This window comes from Hyla sarda, unplaced genomic scaffold (assembly GCF_029499605.1).
Source record: "Hyla sarda isolate aHylSar1 unplaced genomic scaffold, aHylSar1.hap1 scaffold_1684, whole genome shotgun sequence".
NCBI lineage: Eukaryota > Metazoa > Chordata > Amphibia > Anura > Hylidae > Hyla > Hyla sarda.
The window spans coordinates 1-21,569 of NW_026608324.1; the positions used below are offsets into that span (position 1 = coordinate 1).

Consider the following 21,569-nt stretch of genomic DNA (forward strand, 5'->3'; position numbering starts at 1 on the left):
GTCAATGTACAGCAATGACACACCTGTGTGAACAGCCAGGAGACCCCCCCCCCCCCATGTTATGTTACATAGTTACATAGTTAGTACGGTCGAAAAAAGACATATGTCCATCAAGTTCAACCAGGGAATTAAGGGGTAGGGGTGTGGCGCGATATTGGGGAAGGGATGAGATTTTATATTTCTTCATAAGCATTAATCTTATTTTGTCAATTAGGAACATTCAGCACCCACCCGCTATCAAGGCAGCTGCCTATCATGTCATGCCCTACCTGCACAGGTGTGCTGGCTACTCAAATGATCCAATTAAGGAGGCCATTTAGTCAGCAGCAGCAGAAGTCCTGTGCCTGGACGCTCCAACAGCGGCCAGACACAAGCAGAAGCAGAAGCAGCAGCAGCACCACCTTTTGTTTTTTGGCTGCAGCAGCAGCAGCAGCAAGGCCCACAGGGCTGGCTAGCTGGCTAGCCAGCAAGCAGGTAGCAATGAAAGTAGGAATCTTTCTTTTTAACCCTGTAAGGGGGTGGTGCACTGTACCCGAAGATACTGCCATATCGGGTCAATGCATAGGGCGACGGAAGCAAGCTTCGAAATCGGCCCCCGTTCTCAAAAATCCATTTAATATATGGTCCCCAGATAGGGGACGTATCAGATATTAAACTGATAAGAACAGATACTACACTTGATCTTAGCCAAAAGGCCGAGAAGCGATAACCGTGAAAGGGGCGGGCCCAACAAGGTCCCCTTCATGGGCACTATCACTGCTTGCTGTCAGGGAGGCTGCCAGACAATTTTCCATGCACACTCTGGGCTGGGGGGCAGTCAACCACCAGTACACACAGCAGAACCTAAACCCATACCATTATTGCTAAGCAGCAAGACAGGGGCCCATTGCACTCCCACGGGGCCTTTTTAAATGCAATCCATAACCCGGATTTGCCAGGAACCCTTCTTACTCCTCCTACTTGCATGTGACACTGGGCTTAGGATCTGCATAGGAAACACACACACAAGCACACACCTACCTTTGTTGCCTGCAGATGCCTCCTTGGCTGTCCCCAAACGGTATCAAACCAACACCCACGGGAAGCTGTAAGCATAGAGGACATGCCTGCACCCCATTGGACTTACCTGTGTGGGTTAAACCCGGGTTATTTGACAACCTATGGCGGTGATGGTTCTGCTCAGGCAGAGCAGTGCTGATGCTCCTCATAAAGCTGTCGCTGCTGTGAAGGTTCTAGGTGACATCACAAATCCCTATGGTTACATACACAACAAAGCTGGGTTGTTGTTGTTTACACTCTGCAAGGCCTGTGGAAGTGAGTGACATCATAGCACTGTAGTTCTGAGGGTTCTAGATGGATGCAACAATCTCCTGTTGCTTCTATGAAGGCCATAATAGACGACATCACCAAACAGCTCCATAGTCACATACACAGCAAAGGAGAGATGTTGTTTACACCTAGTGATGTCAGTGGTATTGAGTGACATCACAGCACAGTGCTAAGGCTCCTGGGCCTGGACACAGCAGCGGCTGCAATATCTCAACGGAGAATACGTTTATATATATGTGTGTGTGTGCGCGTATATATATATATATATATATATATATATATATATATATATATATATTTCTCCGCCGAAATCACTTTTAAACCCATTTCCACCTTTTTTTCCCTTCTCTTCCTCTTACTTTTTTTTCACGTTTTTTTACGTTTTTCTCCTTTTCGCCTCTTTTCTGGGCGTATTATTCTTCTTTTTCTTCTTTTTTTTCGTCTAATGCATACCCCATCAGTGCAGCAATGCTTATTCAATACCGCCAGCAGATGGAGACACTGGGGGATAATTTTCTAAGGATTTATACTGATTTTTCCTGTCTGAATTTGTCGCACAGAAAGTTGCAGGCCAAATATGTGTGACATTTCTGCGACTTTAGCTTCTAGAGCATTTTTACAACATTATACATAGGTGCTGAATACATAAAAAGCGACTGTTCAGCGACAGACAAGTCGCATCGGCTGAAAGTAGGCCAGAATGTCAGTCCATGTTGGAGCAGGTTTAGATACAGTCTAAAGCATAGATCTCAAAGTCTGTGCACAGAATTTAGCAAGGGCCTCGCACCTTCTGATGCATCAGGTAGGTGCACAATAGCATAGCCTAACCCTCTGTACTTTGGTCTATATTGATGCGGGACATAGACAGCCAGCTGATGACCAATCCATTAGTGCAATGGATGGCTGGAAGCATTTGTCTTTGCCTTTGCAATACCACAGAAGCAATGCATGGTCAATGTACAGCAATGACACACCTGTGTGAACAGCCAGGAGACCCCCCCCCCCCATGTTATGTTACATAGTTACATAGTTAGTACGGTCGAAAAAAGACATATGTCCATCAAGTTCAACCAGGGAATTAAGGGGTAGGGGTGTGGCGCGATATTGGGGAAGGGATGAGATTTTATATTTCTTCATAAGCATTAATCTTATTTTGTCAATTAGGAACATTCAGCACCCACCCGCTATCAAGGCAGCTGCCTATCATGTCATGCCCTACCTGCACAGGTGTGCTGGCTACTCAAATGATCCAATTAAGGAGGCCATTTAGTCAGCAGCAGCAGAAGTCCTGTGCCTGGACGCTCCAACAGCGGCCAGACACAAGCAGAAGCAGAAGCAGCAGCAGCACCACCTTTTGTTTTTTGGCTGCAGCAGCAGCAGCAGCAAGGCCCACAGGGCTGGCTAGCTGGCTAGCCAGCAAGCAGGTAGCAATGAAAGTAGGAATCTTTCTTTTTAACCCTGTAAGGGGGTGGTGCACTGTACCCGAAGATACTGCCATATCGGGTCAATGCATAGGGCGACGGAAGCAAGCTTCGAAATCGGCCCCCGTTCTCAAAAATCCATTTAATATATGGTCCCCAGATAGGGGACGTATCAGATATTAAACTGATAAGAACAGATACTACACTTGATCTTAGCCAAAAGGCCGAGAAGCGATAACCGTGAAAGGGGCGGGCCCAACAAGGTCCCCTTCATGGGCACTATCACTGCTTGCTGTCAGGGAGGCTGCCAGACAATTTTCCATGCACACTCTGGGCTGGGGGGCAGTCAACCACCAGTACACACAGCAGAACCTAAACCCATACCATTATTGCTAAGCAGCAAGACAGGGGCCCATTGCACTCCCACGGGGCCTTTTTAAATGCAATCCATAACCCGGATTTGCCAGGAACCCTTCTTACTCCTCCTACTTGCATGTGACACTGGGCTTAGGATCTGCATAGGAAACACACACACAAGCACACACCTACCTTTGTTGCCTGCAGATGCCTCCTTGGCTGTCCCCAAACGGTATCAAACCAACACCCACGGGAAGCTGTAAGCATAGAGGACATGCCTGCACCCCATTGGACTTACCTGTGTGGGTTAAACCCGGGTTATTTGACAACCTATGGCGGTGATGGTTCTGCTCAGGCAGAGCAGTGCTGATGCTCCTCATAAAGCTGTCGCTGCTGTGAAGGTTCTAGGTGACATCACAAATCCCTATGGTTACATACACAACAAAGCTGGGTTGTTGTTGTTTACACTCTGCAAGGCCTGTGGAAGTGAGTGACATCATAGCACTGTAGTTCTGAGGGTTCTAGATGGATGCAACAATCTCCTGTTGCTTCTATGAAGGCCATAATAGACGACATCACCAAACAGCTCCATAGTCACATACACAGCAAAGGAGAGATGTTGTTTACACCTAGTGATGTCAGTGGTATTGAGTGACATCACAGCACAGTGCTAAGGCTCCTGGGCCTGGACACAGCAGCGGCTGCAATATCTCAACGGAGAATACGTTTATATATATGTGTGTGTGTGCGCGTATATATATATATATATATATATATATATATATATATATATTCTCCGCCGAAATCACTTTTAAACCCATTTCCACCTTTTTTTCCCTTCTCTTCCTCTTACTTTTTTTTCACGTTTTTTTACGTTTTTCTCCTTTTCGCCTCTTTTCTGGGCGTATTATTCTTCTTTTTCTTCTTTTTTTTCGTCTAATGCATACCCCATCAGTGCAGCAATGCTTATTCAATACCGCCAGCAGATGGAGACACTGGGGGATAATTTTCTAAGGATTTATACTGATTTTTCCTGTCTGAATTTGTCGCACAGAAAGTTGCAGGCCAAATATGTGTGACATTTCTGCGACTTTAGCTTCTAGAGCATTTTTACAACATTATACATAGGTGCTGAATACATAAAAAGCGACTGTTCAGCGACAGACAAGTCGCATCGGCTGAAAGTAGGCCAGAATGTCAGTCCATGTTGGAGCAGGTTTAGATACAGTCTAAAGCATAGATCTCAAAGTCTGTGCACAGAATTTAGCAAGGGCCTCGCACCTTCTGATGCATCAGGTAGGTGCACAATAGCATAGCCTAACCCTCTGTACTTTGGTCTATATTGATGCGGGACATAGACAGCCAGCTGATGACCAATCCATTAGTGCAATGGATGGCTGGAAGCATTTGTCTTTGCCTTTGCAATACCACAGAAGCAATGCATGGTCAATGTACAGCAATGACACACCTGTGTGAACAGCCAGGAGACCCCCCCCCCCCCATGTTATGTTACATAGTTACATAGTTAGTACGGTCGAAAAAAGACATATGTCCATCAAGTTCAACCAGGGAATTAAGGGGTAGGGGTGTGGCGCGATATTGGGGAAGGGATGAGATTTTATATTTCTTCATAAGCATTAATCTTATTTTGTCAATTAGGAACATTCAGCACCCACCCGCTATCAAGGCAGCTGCCTATCATGTCATGCCCTACCTGCACAGGTGTGCTGGCTACTCAAATGATCCAATTAAGGAGGCCATTTAGTCAGCAGCAGCAGAAGTCCTGTGCCTGGACGCTCCAACAGCGGCCAGACACAAGCAGAAGCAGAAGCAGCAGCAGCACCACCTTTTGTTTTTTGGCTGCAGCAGCAGCAGCAGCAAGGCCCACAGGGCTGGCTAGCTGGCTAGCCAGCAAGCAGGTAGCAATGAAAGTAGGAATCTTTCTTTTTAACCCTGTAAGGGGGTGGTGCACTGTACCCGAAGATACTGCCATATCGGGTCAATGCATAGGGCGACGGAAGCAAGCTTCGAAATCGGCCCCCGTTCTCAAAAATCCATTTAATATATGGTCCCCAGATAGGGGACGTATCAGATATTAAACTGATAAGAACAGATACTACACTTGATCTTAGCCAAAAGGCCGAGAAGCGATAACCGTGAAAGGGGCGGGCCCAACAAGGTCCCCTTCATGGGCACTATCACTGCTTGCTGTCAGGGAGGCTGCCAGACAATTTTCCATGCACACTCTGGGCTGGGGGGCAGTCAACCACCAGTACACACAGCAGAACCTAAACCCATACCATTATTGCTAAGCAGCAAGACAGGGGCCCATTGCACTCCCACGGGGCCTTTTTAAATGCAATCCATAACCCGGATTTGCCAGGAACCCTTCTTACTCCTCCTACTTGCATGTGACACTGGGCTTAGGATCTGCATAGGAAACACACACACAAGCACACACCTACCTTTGTTGCCTGCAGATGCCTCCTTGGCTGTCCCCAAACGGTATCAAACCAACACCCACGGGAAGCTGTAAGCATAGAGGACATGCCTGCACCCCATTGGACTTACCTGTGTGGGTTAAACCCGGGTTATTTGACAACCTATGGCGGTGATGGTTCTGCTCAGGCAGAGCAGTGCTGATGCTCCTCATAAAGCTGTCGCTGCTGTGAAGGTTCTAGGTGACATCACAAATCCCTATGGTTACATACACAACAAAGCTGGGTTGTTGTTGTTTACACTCTGCAAGGCCTGTGGAAGTGAGTGACATCATAGCACTGTAGTTCTGAGGGTTCTAGATGGATGCAACAATCTCCTGTTGCTTCTATGAAGGCCATAAAATACGACATCACCAAACAGCTCCATAGTCACATACACAGCAAAGGAGAGATGTTGTTTACACCTAGTGATGTCAGTGGTATTGAGTGACATCACAGCACAGTGCTAAGGCTCCTGGGCCTGGACACAGCAGCGGCTGCAATATCTCAACGGAGAATACGTTTATATATATGTGTGTGTGTGCGCGTATATATATATATATATATATATATATATATATATATATATATATATTTCTCCGCCGAAATCACTTTTAAACCCATTTCCACCTTTTTTTCCCTTCTCTTCCTCTTACTTTTTTTTCACGTTTTTTTACGTTTTTCTCCTTTTCGCCTCTTTTCTGGGCGTATTATTCTTCTTTTTCTTCTTTTTTTTCGTCTAATGCATACCCCATCAGTGCAGCAATGCTTATTCAATACCGCCAGCAGATGGAGACACTGGGGGATAATTTTCTAAGGATTTATACTGATTTTTCCTGTCTGAATTTGTCGCACAGAAAGTTGCAGGCCAAATATGTGTGACATTTCTGCGACTTTAGCTTCTAGAGCATTTTTACAACATTATACATAGGTGCTGAATACATAAAAAGCGACTGTTCAGCGACAGACAAGTCGCATCGGCTGAAAGTAGGCCAGAATGTCAGTCCATGTTGGAGCAGGTTTAGATACAGTCTAAAGCATAGATCTCAAAGTCTGTGCACAGAATTTAGCAAGGGCCTCGCACCTTCTGATGCATCAGGTAGGTGCACAATAGCATAGCCTAACCCTCTGTACTTTGGTCTATATTGATGCGGGACATAGACAGCCAGCTGATGACCAATCCATTAGTGCAATGGATGGCTGGAAGCATTTGTCTTTGCCTTTGCAATACCACAGAAGCAATGCATGGTCAATGTACAGCAATGACACACCTGTGTGAACAGCCAGGAGACCCCCCCCCCCCCATGTTATGTTACATAGTTACATAGTTAGTACGGTCGAAAAAAGACATATGTCCATCAAGTTCAACCAGGGAATTAAGGGGTAGGGGTGTGGCGCGATATTGGGGAAGGGATGAGATTTTATATTTCTTCATAAGCATTAATCTTATTTTGTCAATTAGGAACATTCAGCACCCACCCGCTATCAAGGCAGCTGCCTATCATGTCATGCCCTACCTGCACAGGTGTGCTGGCTACTCAAATGATCCAATTAAGGAGGCCATTTAGTCAGCAGCAGCAGAAGTCCTGTGCCTGGACGCTCCAACAGCGGCCAGACACAAGCAGAAGCAGAAGCAGCAGCAGCACCACCTTTTGTTTTTTGGCTGCAGCAGCAGCAGCAGCAAGGCCCACAGGGCTGGCTAGCTGGCTAGCCAGCAAGCAGGTAGCAATGAAAGTAGGAATCTTTCTTTTTAACCCTGTAAGGGGGTGGTGCACTGTACCCGAAGATACTGCCATATCGGGTCAATGCATAGGGCGACGGAAGCAAGCTTCGAAATCGGCCCCCGTTCTCAAAAATCCATTTAATATATGGTCCCCAGATAGGGGACGTATCAGATATTAAACTGATAAGAACAGATACTACACTTGATCTTAGCCAAAAGGCCGAGAAGCGATAACCGTGAAAGGGGCGGGCCCAACAAGGTCCCCTTCATGGGCACTATCACTGCTTGCTGTCAGGGAGGCTGCCAGACAATTTTCCATGCACACTCTGGGCTGGGGGGCAGTCAACCACCAGTACACACAGCAGAACCTAAACCCATACCATTATTGCTAAGCAGCAAGACAGGGGCCCATTGCACTCCCACGGGGCCTTTTTAAATGCAATCCATAACCCGGATTTGCCAGGAACCCTTCTTACTCCTCCTACTTGCATGTGACACTGGGCTTAGGATCTGCATAGGAAACACACACACAAGCACACACCTACCTTTGTTGCCTGCAGATGCCTCCTTGGCTGTCCCCAAACGGTATCAAACCAACACCCACGGGAAGCTGTAAGCATAGAGGACATGCCTGCACCCCATTGGACTTACCTGTGTGGGTTAAACCCGGGTTATTTGACAACCTATGGCGGTGATGGTTCTGCTCAGGCAGAGCAGTGCTGATGCTCCTCATAAAGCTGTCGCTGCTGTGAAGGTTCTAGGTGACATCACAAATCCCTATGGTTACATACACAACAAAGCTGGGTTGTTGTTGTTTACACTCTGCAAGGCCTGTGGAAGTGAGTGACATCATAGCACTGTAGTTCTGAGGGTTCTAGATGGATGCAACAATCTCCTGTTGCTTCTATGAAGGCCATAATAGACGACATCACCAAACAGCTCCATAGTCACATACACAGCAAAGGAGAGATGTTGTTTACACCTAGTGATGTCAGTGGTATTGAGTGACATCACAGCACAGTGCTAAGGCTCCTGGGCCTGGACACAGCAGCGGCTGCAATATCTCAACGGAGAATACGTTTATATATATGTGTGTGTGTGCGCGTATATATATATATATATATATATATATATATATATATATATATATATTCTCCGCCGAAATCACTTTTAAACCCATTTCCACCTTTTTTTCCCTTCTCTTCCTCTTACTTTTTTTTCACGTTTTTTTACGTTTTTCTCCTTTTCGCCTCTTTTCTGGGCGTATTATTCTTCTTTTTCTTCTTTTTTTTCGTCTAATGCATACCCCATCAGTGCAGCAATGCTTATTCAATACCGCCAGCAGATGGAGACACTGGGGGATAATTTTCTAAGGATTTATACTGATTTTTCCTGTCTGAATTTGTCGCACAGAAAGTTGCAGGCCAAATATGTGTGACATTTCTGCGACTTTAGCTTCTAGAGCATTTTTACAACATTATACATAGGTGCTGAATACATAAAAAGCGACTGTTCAGCGACAGACAAGTCGCATCGGCTGAAAGTAGGCCAGAATGTCAGTCCATGTTGGAGCAGGTTTAGATACAGTCTAAAGCATAGATCTCAAAGTCTGTGCACAGAATTTAGCAAGGGCCTCGCACCTTCTGATGCATCAGGTAGGTGCACAATAGCATAGCCTAACCCTCTGTACTTTGGTCTATATTGATGCGGGACATAGACAGCCAGCTGATGACCAATCCATTAGTGCAATGGATGGCTGGAAGCATTTGTCTTTGCCTTTGCAATACCACAGAAGCAATGCATGGTCAATGTACAGCAATGACACACCTGTGTGAACAGCCAGGAGACCCCCCCCCCCCATGTTATGTTACATAGTTACATAGTTAGTACGGTCGAAAAAAGACATATGTCCATCAAGTTCAACCAGGGAATTAAGGGGTAGGGGTGTGGCGCGATATTGGGGAAGGGATGAGATTTTATATTTCTTCATAAGCATTAATCTTATTTTGTCAATTAGGAACATTCAGCACCCACCCGCTATCAAGGCAGCTGCCTATCATGTCATGCCCTACCTGCACAGGTGTGCTGGCTACTCAAATGATCCAATTAAGGAGGCCATTTAGTCAGCAGCAGCAGAAGTCCTGTGCCTGGACGCTCCAACAGCGGCCAGACACAAGCAGAAGCAGAAGCAGCAGCACCACCTTTTGTTTTTTGGCTGCAGCAGCAGCAGCAGCAAGGCCCACAGGGCTGGCTAGCTGGCTAGCCAGCAAGCAGGTAGCAATGAAAGTAGGAATCTTTCTTTTTAACCCTGTAAGGGGGTGGTGCACTGTACCCGAAGATACTGCCATATCGGGTCAATGCATAGGGCGACGGAAGCAAGCTTCGAAATCGGCCCCCGTTCTCAAAAATCCATTTAATATATGGTCCCCAGATAGGGGACGTATCAGATATTAAACTGATAAGAACAGATACTACACTTGATCTTAGCCAAAAGGCCGAGAAGCGATAACCGTGAAAGGGGCGGGCCCAACAAGGTCCCCTTCATGGGCACTATCACTGCTTGCTGTCAGGGAGGCTGCCAGACAATTTTCCATGCACACTCTGGGCTGGGGGGCAGTCAACCACCAGTACACACAGCAGAACCTAAACCCATACCATTATTGCTAAGCAGCAAGACAGGGGCCCATTGCACTCCCACGGGGCCTTTTTAAATGCAATCCATAACCCGGATTTGCCAGGAACCCTTCTTACTCCTCCTACTTGCATGTGACACTGGGCTTAGGATCTGCATAGGAAACACACACACAAGCACACACCTACCTTTGTTGCCTGCAGATGCCTCCTTGGCTGTCCCCAAACGGTATCAAACCAACACCCACGGGAAGCTGTAAGCATAGAGGACATGCCTGCACCCCATTGGACTTACCTGTGTGGGTTAAACCCGGGTTATTTGACAACCTATGGCGGTGATGGTTCTGCTCAGGCAGAGCAGTGCTGATGCTCCTCATAAAGCTGTCGCTGCTGTGAAGGTTCTAGGTGACATCACAAATCCCTATGGTTACATACACAACAAAGCTGGGTTGTTGTTGTTTACACTCTGCAAGGCCTGTGGAAGTGAGTGACATCATAGCACTGTAGTTCTGAGGGTTCTAGATGGATGCAACAATCTCCTGTTGCTTCTATGAAGGCCATAATAGACGACATCACCAAACAGCTCCATAGTCACATACACAGCAAAGGAGAGATGTTGTTTACACCTAGTGATGTCAGTGGTATTGAGTGACATCACAGCACAGTGCTAAGGCTCCTGGGCCTGGACACAGCAGCGGCTGCAATATCTCAACGGAGAATACGTTTATATATATGTGTGTGTGTGCGCGTATATATATATATATATATATATATATATATATATATATATATATTCTCCGCCGAAATCACTTTTAAACCCATTTCCACCTTTTTTTCCCTTCTCTTCCTCTTACTTTTTTTTCACGTTTTTTTACGTTTTTCTCCTTTTCGCCTCTTTTCTGGGCGTATTATTCTTCTTTTTCTTCTTTTTTTTCGTCTAATGCATACCCCATCAGTGCAGCAATGCTTATTCAATACCGCCAGCAGATGGAGACACTGGGGGATAATTTTCTAAGGATTTATACTGATTTTTCCTGTCTGAATTTGTCGCACAGAAAGTTGCAGGCCAAATATGTGTGACATTTCTGCGACTTTAGCTTCTAGAGCATTTTTACAACATTATACATAGGTGCTGAATACATAAAAAGCGACTGTTCAGCGACAGACAAGTCGCATCGGCTGAAAGTAGGCCAGAATGTCAGTCCATGTTGGAGCAGGTTTAGATACAGTCTAAAGCATAGATCTCAAAGTCTGTGCACAGAATTTAGCAAGGGCCTCGCACCTTCTGATGCATCAGGTAGGTGCACAATAGCATAGCCTAACCCTCTGTACTTTGGTCTATATTGATGCGGGACATAGACAGCCAGCTGATGACCAATCCATTAGTGCAATGGATGGCTGGAAGCATTTGTCTTTGCCTTTGCAATACCACAGAAGCAATGCATGGTCAATGTACAGCAATGACACACCTGTGTGAACAGCCAGGAGACCCCCCCCCCCCATGTTATGTTACATAGTTACATAGTTAGTACGGTCGAAAAAAGACATATGTCCATCAAGTTCAACCAGGGAATTAAGGGGTAGGGGTGTGGCGCGATATTGGGGAAGGGATGAGATTTTATATTTCTTCATAAGCATTAATCTTATTTTGTCAATTAGGAACATTCAGCACCCACCCGCTATCAAGGCAGCTGCCTATCATGTCATGCCCTACCTGCACAGGTGTGCTGGCTACTCAAATGATCCAATTAAGGAGGCCATTTAGTCAGCAGCAGCAGAAGTCCTGTGCCTGGACGCTCCAACAGCGGCCAGACACAAGCAGAAGCAGAAGCAGCAGCAGCACCACCTTTTGTTTTTTGGCTGCAGCAGCAGCAGCAGCAAGGCCCACAGGGCTGGCTAGCTGGCTAGCCAGCAAGCAGGTAGCAATGAAAGTAGGAATCTTTCTTTTTAACCCTGTAAGGGGGTGGTGCACTGTACCCGAAGATACTGCCATATCGGGTCAATGCATAGGGCGACGGAAGCAAGCTTCGAAATCGGCCCCCGTTCTCAAAAATCCATTTAATATATGGTCCCCAGATAGGGGACGTATCAGATATTAAACTGATAAGAACAGATACTACACTTGATCTTAGCCAAAAGGCCGAGAAGCGATAACCGTGAAAGGGGCGGGCCCAACAAGGTCCCCTTCATGGGCACTATCACTGCTTGCTGTCAGGGAGGCTGCCAGACAATTTTCCATGCACACTCTGGGCTGGGGGGCAGTCAACCACCAGTACACACAGCAGAACCTAAACCCATACCATTATTGCTAAGCAGCAAGACAGGGGCCCATTGCACTCCCACGGGGCCTTTTTAAATGCAATCCATAACCCGGATTTGCCAGGAACCCTTCTTACTCCTCCTACTTGCATGTGACACTGGGCTTAGGATCTGCATAGGAAACACACACACAAGCACACACCTACCTTTGTTGCCTGCAGATGCCTCCTTGGCTGTCCCCAAACGGTATCAAACCAACACCCACGGGAAGCTGTAAGCATAGAGGACATGCCTGCACCCCATTGGACTTACCTGTGTGGGTTAAACCCGGGTTATTTGACAACCTATGGCGGTGATGGTTCTGCTCAGGCAGAGCAGTGCTGATGCTCCTCATAAAGCTGTCGCTGCTGTGAAGGTTCTAGGTGACATCACAAATCCCTATGGTTACATACACAACAAAGCTGGGTTGTTGTTGTTTACACTCTGCAAGGCCTGTGGAAGTGAGTGACATCATAGCACTGTAGTTCTGAGGGTTCTAGATGGATGCAACAATCTCCTGTTGCTTCTATGAAGGCCATAATAGACGACATCACCAAACAGCTCCATAGTCACATACACAGCAAAGGAGAGATGTTGTTTACACCTAGTGATGTCAGTGGTATTGAGTGACATCACAGCACAGTGCTAAGGCTCCTGGGCCTGGACACAGCAGCGGCTGCAATATCTCAACGGAGAATACGTTTATATATATGTGTGTGTGTGCGCGTATATATATATATATATATATATATATATATATATATATATATATATATTCTCCGCCGAAATCACTTTTAAACCCATTTCCACCTTTTTTTCCCTTCTCTTCCTCTTACTTTTTTTTCACGTTTTTTTACGTTTTTCTCCTTTTCGCCTCTTTTCTGGGCGTATTATTCTTCTTTTTCTTCTTTTTTTTCGTCTAATGCATACCCCATCAGTGCAGCAATGCTTATTCAATACCGCCAGCAGATGGAGACACTGGGGGATAATTTTCTAAGGATTTATACTGATTTTTCCTGTCTGAATTTGTCGCACAGAAAGTTGCAGGCCAAATATGTGTGACATTTCTGCGACTTTAGCTTCTAGAGCATTTTTACAACATTATACATAGGTGCTGAATACATAAAAAGCGACTGTTCAGCGACAGACAAGTCGCATCGGCTGAAAGTAGGCCAGAATGTCAGTCCATGTTGGAGCAGGTTTAGATACAGTCTAAAGCATAGATCTCAAAGTCTGTGCACAGAATTTAGCAAGGGCCTCGCACCTTCTGATGCATCAGGTAGGTGCACAATAGCATAGCCTAACCCTCTGTACTTTGGTCTATATTGATGCGGGACATAGACAGCCAGCTGATGACCAATCCATTAGTGCAATGGATGGCTGGAAGCATTTGTCTTTGCCTTTGCAATACCACAGAAGCAATGCATGGTCAATGTACAGCAATGACACACCTGTGTGAACAGCCAGGAGACCCCCCCCCCCCCCATGTTATGTTACATAGTTACATAGTTAGTACGGTCGAAAAAAGACATATGTCCATCAAGTTCAACCAGGGAATTAAGGGGTAGGGGTGTGGCGCGATATTGGGGAAGGGATGAGATTTTATATTTCTTCATAAGCATTAATCTTATTTTGTCAATTAGGAACATTCAGCACCCACCCGCTATCAAGGCAGCTGCCTATCATGTCATGCCCTACCTGCACAGGTGTGCTGGCTACTCAAATGATCCAATTAAGGAGGCCATTTAGTCAGCAGCAGCAGAAGTCCTGTGCCTGGACGCTCCAACAGCGGCCAGACACAAGCAGAAGCAGAAGCAGCAGCAGCACCACCTTTTGTTTTTTGGCTGCAGCAGCAGCAGCAGCAAGGCCCACAGGGCTGGCTAGCTGGCTAGCCAGCAAGCAGGTAGCAATGAAAGTAGGAATCTTTCTTTTTAACCCTGTAAGGGGGTGGTGCACTGTACCCGAAGATACTGCCATATCGGGTCAATGCATAGGGCGACGGAAGCAAGCTTCGAAATCGGCCCCCGTTCTCAAAAATCCATTTAATATATGGTCCCCAGATAGGGGACGTATCAGATATTAAACTGATAAGAACAGATACTACACTTGATCTTAGCCAAAAGGCCGAGAAGCGATAACCGTGAAAGGGGCGGGCCCAACAAGGTCCCCTTCATGGGCACTATCACTGCTTGCTGTCAGGGAGGCTGCCAGACAATTTTCCATGCACACTCTGGGCTGGGGGGCAGTCAACCACCAGTACACACAGCAGAACCTAAACCCATACCATTATTGCTAAGCAGCAAGACAGGGGCCCATTGCACTCCCACGGGGCCTTTTTAAATGCAATCCATAACCCGGATTTGCCAGGAACCCTTCTTACTCCTCCTACTTGCATGTGACACTGGGCTTAGGATCTGCATAGGAAACACACACACAAGCACACACCTACCTTTGTTGCCTGCAGATGCCTCCTTGGCTGTCCCCAAACGGTATCAAACCAACACCCACGGGAAGCTGTAAGCATAGAGGACATGCCTGCACCCCATTGGACTTACCTGTGTGGGTTAAACCCGGGTTATTTGACAACCTATGGCGGTGATGGTTCTGCTCAGGCAGAGCAGTGCTGATGCTCCTCATAAAGCTGTCGCTGCTGTGAAGGTTCTAGGTGACATCACAAATCCCTATGGTTACATACACAACAAAGCTGGGTTGTTGTTGTTTACACTCTGCAAGGCCTGTGGAAGTGAGTGACATCATAGCACTGTAGTTCTGAGGGTTCTAGATGGATGCAACAATCTCCTGTTGCTTCTATGAAGGCCATAATAGACGACATCACCAAACAGCTCCATAGTCACATACACAGCAAAGGAGAGATGTTGTTTACACCTAGTGATGTCAGTGGTATTGAGTGACATCACAGCACAGTGCTAAGGCTCCTGGGCCTGGACACAGCAGCGGCTGCAATATCTCAACAGAGAATACGTTTATATATATGTGTGTGTGTGCGCGTATATATATATATATATATATATATATATATATATATATATATTTCTCCGCCGAAATCACTTTTAAACCCTTCTCTTCCTCTTACTTTTTTTTCACGTTTTTTTACGTTTTTCTCCTTTTCGCCTCTTTTCTGGGCGTATTATTCTTCTTTTTCTTCTTTTTTTTCGTCTAATGCATACCCCATCAGTGCAGCAATGCTTATTCAATACCGCCAGCAGATGGAGACACTGGGGGATAATTTTCTAAGGATTTATACTGATTTTTCCTGTCTGAATTTGTCGCACAGAAAGTTGCAGGCCAAATATGTGTGACATTTCTGCGACTTTAGCTTCTAGAGCATTTTTACAACATTATACATAGGTGCTGAATACATAAAAAGCGACTGTTCAGCGACAGACAAGTCGCATCGGCTGAAAGTAGGCCAGAATGTCAGTCCATGTTGGAGCAGGTTTAGATACAGTCTAAAGCATAGATCTCAAAGTCTGTGCACAGAATTTAGCAAGGGCCTCGCACCTTCTGATGCATCAGGTAGGTGCACAATAGCATAGCCTAACCCTCTGTACTTTGGTCTATATTGATGCGGGACATAGACAGCCAGCTGATGACCAATCCATTAGTGCAATGGATGGCTGGAAGCATTTGTCTTTGCCTTTGCAATACCACAGAAGCAATGCATGGTCAATGTACAGCAATGACACACCTGTGTGAACAGCCAGGAGACCCCCCCCCCCCCATGTTATGTTACATAGTTACATAGTTAGTACGGTCGAAAAAAGACATATGTCCATCAAGTTCAACCAGGGAATTAAGGGGTAGGGGTGTGGCGCGATATTGGGGAAGGGATGAGATTTTATATTTCTTCATAAGCATTAATCTTATTTTGTCAATTAGGAACATTCAGCACCCACCCGCTATCAAGGCAGCTGCCTATCATGTCATGCCCTACCTGCACAGGTGTGCTGGCTACTCAAATGATCCAATTAAGGAGGCCATTTAGTCAGCAGCAGCAGAAGTCCTGTGCCTGGACGCTCCAACAGCGGCCAGACACAAGCAGAAGCAGAAGCAGCAGCAGCACCACCTTTTGTTTTTTGGCTGCAGCAGCAGCAGCAGCAAGGCCCACAGGGCTGGCTAGCTGGCTAGCCAGCAAGCAGGTAGCAATGAAAGTAGGAATCTTTCTTTTTAACCCTGTAAGGGGGTGGTGCACTGTACCCGAAGATACTGCCATATCGGGTCAATGCATAGGGCGACGGAAGCAAGCTTCGAAATCGGCCCCCGTTCTCAAAAATCCATTTAATATATGGTCCCCAGATAGGGGACGTATCAGATATTAAACTGATAAGAACAGATTTTTTTTTTAACTTGACTACCCTTACGGGGGCAACTTTATTAAAAATTAAATAATGTTAACAAAATTGTGCAAATATGTCAATAAATACAGTTACATATAAATAACATATTTACAACATATTAAAACATAAAATGGGCACTTGGTGGCTTTACAAGATAGAATTCCATTCTTTTAAAAACCATTTTCTAGATAAAAGCGGAAATCTCTTCTTGTCTAAAAGATAGTACTGGTACATTTCATAAAAACAGATAGATAAAATGTCCTTCACAGATAAAACCTCATGCTTGAACAATAAAATATTCCTGGCCTTCCACAGAGCTGCCTTCACACAGTTTATGATCTTCCATGCAATAGTCTCTTGAGTCCGTGTTGGGCATTCCAGGCAACCATAAAAAACCACTGCAATATTTAAGTCTTTTAGTCCAGTTATCCTTTTTACCAGAGGGAGTATCTTTGTCCATATTTTCTGCGAGTAAAAACAAGTCCATATTAGATGGTGCACGGTCTCCTCTTGTCGGCATCCCTCCCTCGGGCAGGTTGCAGAGTTGGATAATCCTCTTCGGTGCTGGAATGCCCGGCATGGAAGACACTCGTGTGCGCAGCTCCAGGCCAGGTCCTTCTGTGAATTAAAAAGATAATTAATACTCAACATCTTCCAAATCTGTATACACTTCTGTTCGTTAAAATTTTTGATGGGAGTCACGGTACTGGTTTCTTTTATTTCCTTTAGTAGTTTTTTGCTATTGCACAGATCCTGAACACTTTTACCTTTAAAATTATATAAGTTTAAAATTTTTCCTAAAATCATGTATTGAGGGGGTAAATTCAAAGAATAAGGGCAACTTAAAACTGTAGAAAACCAGCCGTTCCTCCGCATAAAATAACCAGTATTAAAACGAACAAAATAAGACCAGTAGCTATCTTTAAAAACAGTAGTAAAACACATGCTAAAAAACTTTATTAAAAGGAAAGCTTTAAAATCTGGAAAATCCTTACCGCCCCTGGAGTTCGGTTTTATCACAATTTGTCTCTTTAATTTTTCGCTCTTAGAACTCCAAAAGAAAGTAAAACAAGCTTTTGTTATTTTCTTTAGAACCATTTCGGGGGGTGGGAAAACCAGACTTAAATACAATAAAATAGGTAAAAGCACCATTTTTGTAATTAAAACCTTCCCTTCCATTGTAAGTTCTCGCATGTTCCACATACATATTTTCTTATTTATTTTTTGAGCCACCAAGTCCCAGCTATTAAAACCATTATTAGACTCGTCAAAGGAGACACCTAAAATCTGCACCGACTCAGACACAGGGACGGGCACATCATACAAAGGCATTCCGCCTATGTTTAAAATGTTACTTTTGTTAAAATTGACTTTAAAACCGGAGGCACAATTAAAATATTGAATCTGTTTTAGCGTCTTCTGAAGCGATGGGGTGTCCCTGCAAAACACCGCAACATCGTCCATGTACCCCACTACCTTCGCCTCTAGTCCCCCTCCTCCTGGCAGGGGGACTCCATGGATCTGCTTATCCTTTCGTATTGTACATAAAAGAGGCTCTATTGCGCAAATGAAGAGTAGTGGGGACAAGGGACACCCCTGCTTCACTCCGGAATTTAAAATCACGCCCTGTGTCTTAAAACCATTTACTAAAATTTTACTAGTACAGTTATCATAAAAAGCTCTAAGAGACAATAAAAAGCCATCAGGTATACCCATTTTCTCTAAAACCTTAAAAAGATAAAAATGTGACACCCTGTCGAAAGCTTTTTCAAAATCTATGGATAAAACCGCCAGCTTTCCTTTTCTTAATTTGGTGTCGCTAATTACATCCTTTAAAAGGTTTAGGTTCTCCCATAAACTCCTCCCAGGCACCCCACAGACTTGGTTTGTATGAATTATTTTATGGATTACGTTCTTTAAGCGGTTAGCACACAGTTTCGCCATTATTTTATAGTCGCAGTTCAGAAGGGTGATTGGTCTCCAGTTTTTGAGTTCCGACCGGTCTCCCTTTTTGAATAGCAGGGAGACATCACCCTTCTTCCATGAGCCTGGGAGGATTTTAGACTTAAAGACTTCCGTAAAAAGGGAGAACAAATCTTCTTTTAAAATACCATAAAAAGTAACATAAAATTCAATGGGTATACCATCCGGCCCAGGCACTTTACCTGTTTTAAAACTCTTGACGGTCTCTAAAATCTCCTGCTCTGAAATATTCTGCAATAAAAAAGACTGTGAGACAGGATCTAAAAAATTGGTGATCTCCTTTAACGAGTCATTCATAAAACATTCATCAATGTGTTTTACATTAAAAAGATCCGCATAAAACTCTTGCACCTTTTTTAAAATACCCTGTACATCATTCACTCCTTCAATGTTTTCTATTAACCTTCTATTTTCATGTATTTTCTTAAAAAAATACCTGGAGCAGGTCTCGTTTTCCTCAAGATGCTGTATTCGAGACCTAAAGATAATTTCTTTTCCTTTCTGCTCCAGGCACTTAGTTATTTCTTTTTTAAGATCATGTACCTCCTTCTCCACCTCCATCCCATGTGCTCTGAATTTGTACAGGGTTTGCAGACGAGTATTTAGGATATTATAAAATTCACGTTTTTCTTTAGCTTTCCTAACCCCAACACGGATAAAAAATTCTTTTATTTTTAGTTTCATTTTTTCCCACCAGATACTGGTGGGAGTGTTGGGGTCTTTTACTCGTCTGCATTCCTTGTAAAAGGTGATAAAATCTGATAAAACCTGCGGATCTTCTAAAAGGGACACGTTTAACTTCCAGGCATTCCTACCAGTTCTCCTTTTAAAATCACTTTTAACTTTAAAATACAATAATTTATGGTCAGAAAAAACATTGGTAAAAAGATCACAGTTAAAAGGCAGTACTTGATAAGAACAAAAAATAAAATCTATCCTGGAGCTACAGCTTGCATTGCTCCAGGTAACACCGTCTTCCTCTGGTACGTTAAAATTACATTTTTTAAAAACATCAGTGAGATTAAAATCTAAAATCAAGTTTTTTAACATAAAAGACGTCTTGTCATAGTTCCTACTCACTGCGTTCGAAAAACAGCGTTCTCCCCTTAAAATACAATTAAAATCACCTGATAAAACAAGAGGACTAGAATTGTTAATAAAAAGGGGTAAAATCTCCAACATTTTTATTCTTTCATTCTTATCAGGAGAACCATAAAAATTTAAAAACTGCCATTTAATACCATTAATAAAAGCGTTGACCAATAAAATTCTGCCTGGTAAAATTTCGTTAAAACTCTCAATTAAAACGTTCCCTTTAAAAAGTATGGCGACCCCTGCTGATCTGGACTCATTTGATCCAGACCAGACTGATGGACCGTGCACCCAATCATCTTCATATTCTTTATAATTTAATCTGTGCGGGATGCCACATTCCTGCAGGAAAAGGACGGAAGCAGCAAAAACCGACAAGTAATTAAATAGGGCAACCCTTCTTACTCTGGCGCTCACACTTCTCACGTTCAAGGACAGACCGGACAACTCAGCCATGGGAATGTACAAGAAAACGTCTTACACCTCTGATTCCCCCTCCGAAGCCTCATACCCCCCAAAATCTGACTCAACTGTACGCATAGAGGAAGCAGGAGAGGAGGCACCATCACTCAGCCGACCCCCCTCCTCCATCATGATTGAGGCATAGTTGTTCTCGGGCATCCTGGCAATCAGGGCTCCAGACTCATTGGGTTCTTCCACCTCTTGCCCCTCCATAGGGGTCGGGTGTTCACTTAGTTCCGTCTCTGGTACCTCAGAGACGGTCACCCCTGAAACCTCCTCCTGGCAGGGAGGAGGGGGGGTATCCCCTATGGGGACCTGTGGAGGAACGTCACTTGGGTTCCCTGCATCCGCAGGTACTTCCATCGGCTCCCCCTGGACCGCCTCCGAATAGAGTCTTCTGGAGCCCCTCCGCCTTTTAACCTTCACCTCTCCACCCGGATCATCGCTCTCAGGGGGACCCTGAGCCAGAGGTTGCTGAGGAGCGGATTCGGCCGCCGTCCGCTCCTCTCTTAACCCAGCATGCTCCTGGGGGCCAGTTTTTCCACCACTTGCACGTTTTTTGGCCATCCTCTGCTCTTTAGGGTCCCCTCCTTTTGCCTGAGGGGGGTCTTTCTCCTTCTCCATCTCACCGCTTACCTCTTGTGGGGGGGTAATCACTGGCTCTGCTTGCCTCGGCTGGTGTCCCGGTTGCTGTCCTTGCTGCCTCCAGGGTTGCCACTGCTGCTCCGTCCTATGTCTGTGGGGACAAGAGGAGAAAAGGTGACCGAATTGTTGACAGAAATTGCACCTCCCTCCTCTTGTGCATTTCTCTGTCTCGTGCTGTGTGCTACCACATTTTTTGCATGTACTTTCACAGTTTTCTTTTGTGTGTCCATATCTGTGACACTTCCTGCAGTAGCTTGGCATCCCCGCATAAAAGAGGTCGCCACACATATTATTTATTTTAAAACGAGCTGGTGGTAGTTGTATTCCCCCTGGCAATCTGTCATCTTTTTTGCATGTAACCTGAAATCTCCACTTAGATGTCCAGATGCCACAGCTGTTCATGATTTTTCCTCTGCACTCAACCTTACTAAAATAGACTTGTAAAAACAACTCAACATCGTGTAGGTTGGCGAAAGGGGAATACATCTTTACTACCACCAGCTTAATATCGTCTAGAACGTGCTCAATAATCCGGACACCCTGAAGCTTTTTGTCTTTACTCGCAGCAGCTCTGGTAACAAAATCTCTGTGGATGCCATTTTGTGTGAACGTCACATCAAAAATTTTACGCTTCGGGTAGTCCTGGATTGCCAATATCTCGCCCTTCTGTATTCCGAAAACTCCTCCGAGCACGTCCTCTACTACGAATTTCAAATCGTCCGCCCTTTTGGTATCATCCGTGAGAATGACTCTCACGGTGTTTTTGATCCTTGCGTATGCCGGCACAGAACCT

The 21,569-nt window shown here is 45.0% G+C and overlaps 7 non-coding genes and 1 pseudogene across 7 annotated transcripts; all 8 read right to left on the reverse strand.

The window, feature by feature from the left end:
- Nucleotides 1-516: 516 nt before the first annotated feature.
- LOC130311876 (U2 spliceosomal RNA) lies at nucleotides 517-707 on the reverse strand. The gene has a single exon (XR_008860147.1). It is a non-coding gene; the product is annotated as a U2 spliceosomal RNA (small nuclear RNA).
- A 2,088-nt stretch (nucleotides 708-2,795) lies between these two features.
- On the reverse strand, nucleotides 2,796-2,986 carry LOC130311888 (U2 spliceosomal RNA). Its single transcript, XR_008860159.1, has one exon. It is a non-coding gene; the product is annotated as a U2 spliceosomal RNA (small nuclear RNA).
- A 2,082-nt stretch (nucleotides 2,987-5,068) lies between these two features.
- LOC130311893 (U2 spliceosomal RNA) lies at nucleotides 5,069-5,259 on the reverse strand. The gene has a single exon (XR_008860162.1). It is a non-coding gene; the product is annotated as a U2 spliceosomal RNA (small nuclear RNA).
- Nucleotides 5,260-7,348: 2,089 nt separating this feature from the next.
- On the reverse strand, nucleotides 7,349-7,539 carry LOC130311894 (U2 spliceosomal RNA). Its single transcript, XR_008860163.1, has one exon. It is a non-coding gene; the product is annotated as a U2 spliceosomal RNA (small nuclear RNA).
- A 2,084-nt stretch (nucleotides 7,540-9,623) lies between these two features.
- LOC130311865 (U2 spliceosomal RNA) lies at nucleotides 9,624-9,814 on the reverse strand. The gene has a single exon (XR_008860137.1). It is a non-coding gene; the product is annotated as a U2 spliceosomal RNA (small nuclear RNA).
- A 2,085-nt stretch (nucleotides 9,815-11,899) lies between these two features.
- LOC130311867 (U2 spliceosomal RNA) lies at nucleotides 11,900-12,090 on the reverse strand. The gene has a single exon (XR_008860138.1). It is a non-coding gene; the product is annotated as a U2 spliceosomal RNA (small nuclear RNA).
- A 2,091-nt stretch (nucleotides 12,091-14,181) lies between these two features.
- On the reverse strand, nucleotides 14,182-14,372 carry LOC130311868 (U2 spliceosomal RNA). The gene has a single exon (XR_008860139.1). It is a non-coding gene; the product is annotated as a U2 spliceosomal RNA (small nuclear RNA).
- Nucleotides 14,373-16,438: 2,066 nt separating this feature from the next.
- On the reverse strand, nucleotides 16,439-16,642 carry LOC130311891 (U2 spliceosomal RNA; annotated as a pseudogene).
- Nucleotides 16,643-21,569: the final 4,927 nt, after the last annotated feature.